This window comes from Oryzias melastigma, linkage group LG16, assembly GCF_002922805.2.
Source record: "Oryzias melastigma strain HK-1 linkage group LG16, ASM292280v2, whole genome shotgun sequence".
NCBI lineage: Eukaryota > Metazoa > Chordata > Actinopteri > Beloniformes > Adrianichthyidae > Oryzias > Oryzias melastigma.
This window is the reverse complement of record NC_050527.1, coordinates 1,840,212-1,843,542: the sequence shown is the minus strand read 5'-3', so window position 1 is coordinate 1,843,542 and position 3,331 is coordinate 1,840,212.

Below are 3,331 nucleotides of genomic sequence, written 5' to 3'. Positions count from 1 at the left end.
AAATGGGGCAACAAAGTATTTAGTGGGCCCCATATTGTGCAAGTTCTTCCACTTAAAAAGAAGAGAGAGGCCTATAATTTTCATCATAGGTATACTTCAACCGTGAGAGACAAAATGAGAAAAAAACAAAAAAAAAAACAGAAAATCACGGTCTCTGATTTTTAAAGAATTTATTTGTAAATTATGATGGAAATGAGTATTTAGTCGATAACAAAAGTTCAACTCAATACTTTATTTACATTTTGTTGGTAAGATTGGTCCATTCCTCCATGCAGATCTCCTCTAGAGCTGAGATGTTTTGAGGCTATCACTGGGTAACACGGACTTTCAATTCCCTCCAAAGATTTTTTATGGGGTTGAGATCTGGAGACCGGCTAGGCCACTCCATGACCTTGAAATGCTTCTTCTGAAGCCACTCCTTCATTACCCAGCAGTGTTTTTCGGATGGTTGTCATGGTGAAAGACTCTGCAATGTTTCATCTTTAATGCTGATGGAAGGAAGTTTCCACTCTAAATCTGATGATACTTGGCTCCATTCATTGCTTCCTTTACATGGATCAGTCGTCCTGGTCCCTTTACTGAAAAACAATCTCAAATCATGATGATTCCACCCACATGCTTTACAGTAGGTATGGTGTTCTTTGGATGCAACTTAACATTCTCTCAGTCCTCTTGTGGATCATCCAAATGCTCTCTAGCAAATTTTTGATGATGGCAAATGGGGGAAGGCTTACTCCACATCAACATTATCGCCCACAGGAAAAAAGAAACTTTTTTTTTTTTTTAATTTTGGCTAAAAATGACATATTCGTAATAAAAAGGCAGTTGGGAACGATTTAGAATCAATCAAACGATGATTGGAGTTGAAGTACTACAGGAGTTTGCATTACAGCTAATGCATGTATATTATACTAAGAACATGCGTGTATATTGTGAGTAATTCAGAATATCAATAAAAGAATATTCAACTTCCTAATTCAATATGTACTTGTTTAAGCCTCCGTTTTTAAATACAATAATTGTAATGCCTTTTTGGGAAAATATGATGCTTTCATAGAGCCTTTCATCAGTTAAAGAGCAGCAGGACAGGCTGGGTGAACCTAAAAAGAAGAAAAACGGACGAAACAGCTACAAAAGAGCCAAAAAAAAGGAATGTTGCAAGCACAGGACGGACAAACGTAATATTGTTTTGAATAACATAAGAAAACCCTACTTTTTTTGTTAAATAACAGTGAGCTCAGGTGGCTTGAAGAGTTACAAACCAACCTTTGTCTGCTAACCCAACAAGGAAGTCAAACTCTGAAAGCTGCTGCAGTTACTGTAATCTAAGCAAGCAATTGCATGAAGATTAGAGATATAGAATAGATGCTGTAAGCGTGTTTTATGAAGGAGGAAGGCACAATTTAAGTTAAGGTTGCTACTATTGTACAGGCTTACCACCTAAAGTAGAGAAGGGTTGTGCCCCCCAGAAGCAACGATGCATATCCCCTCAAAAAAATGAGCCCTTTTTTTGCAATTAGAGTACTTTTCATTCCTAAACAAATGGCCCTCGTTAAGTTTAAGCTGCACCACAAAGCTGCCTTAAATCCCGTCCCCCCTCCCCAAAAACTCACCTAAGAAGAAGACAAAGTGCAGCCACATCAATGAGCGCCTCGGCGATTACCTCTGCGCCTGTAAATGGTCACCACATGGCCCACAAAACTCCCATCAGGCACAGGGATGCCAGCAAATGGTTCAAGGTGGGCCTTGGCAGGAAGCTGACTTTGAAGTATCATTAACCCTCATGTATGTGTGTGTGTTTGTACTTGTGCTGCTGTGTTTGCAACAAATCAAAATGCGTAAAAAAATAAAAATAAAAAAAAACATAGCCACTTCACTGACATATGTGGCATAGAGCTATTTGTATTCTATTTTATCAATCTCTCCCAGAAAATACCACACAAACTGTAATTTCCACTCATTCCCCCCTTAAACAGCACTACCTCACTTTGTACTTGCATGTTTTTTTATGTTTTTGCTATTTTTACTATTTCTTTTTTAATTATTCTCTATGTTTGTACAAAAACAACAAATAAAAATCAAATTATTGTAAATTACCCTCATCCACTGCAATAAAACCCTCTGATTCTCATTCTAATAACCAAAAAAATACTACTAAATACATCAAAGTCCTCTAATGTTTTAATTTCTGTCTTTTCGTGTGCAGAAATGTTTTAGGATGACGTAAAAAATACATATTTTAAGAACAACAAACTTGACTTTCATCATTTGAAACCAGCGGACTATAAGAGGCTTTGAAAAATTTGTGGAAAGCAGATCAGAAGTGGCTTATGAAAAGATGCTCAAGGTTTTGAATAAAAAGATGAGCGAAACCACTTTTATGAGCCGTGTCATGCATATATTAGGATTTGACCAAATGTAATCTCCTGACTGAAGAAGAGTTTTGCAGGAATAGACTGGTGCTCACCGCTTCATCCGAATAAGCCAGATTTATCGTGAAGCTTTCAGGAACGTTTCCAGGCTGCCGCAGGAATGAGTTTACCTTCTTTGTATTGTGATGAGGACTCTGGCTTCCTTCCACTGTCCAGAAACTCACGTGTTGGGTTGATTGATGGTTCTGAGTGAGGAGCGAGGGCATTTCCAGGATCTTGCTCCGTGACAGCTGTGAGAGGATCCAGCCGCCATGTGACATTGAACAGGATGAAGCAAGAAAGATGGATTTAAATGCTAATTCTTTGTTCTCCAAAAATGATTTTACAATTAGTTATTACCACACAAAAAAAATTGGTTGAAATGTTAATTCAGATAATTAAATCTTGAGTTTTTATTAGGTTTTTTTTTGTCTATATTTCACCAGAAACAACAAACTACTGTAGTAATAAGTCAAGTTTTAAAACATTGTCTTTAAATGCCTTTACATAACCAAAATATCTGTTTTTTGTATGTTTTTTGTATTAAAAAATACAATTGTAAGGATGGTGCATGTGAGGCTCGATCTCCATTTGCAAAAGGTCTGTTTACCAGGTAATAATTTTTGTCCTTTTTTAAAAAAAATAATATATTATTGTAGAAGTAACTTTTATAATTGTATTAAACTGGCAATTTTAATTAAAAAAAGAGGCTGAGATGATGAAAAATATAATTCAAAGTAAATCACTTCAACCTGTTTGGGTGAGTGCACTAGAAACGTCCCAGAAATCTTTGCAAAAAACTAGTGTGTGTCAATGCTCACTACTTTAGCAAATTTAGACCATATTGTATTGTGGTTGAACAAGTTTTGCAAAAAAAATTGTTAAAATGTAATTTTTGATTAAACCATCCACATTTTGAT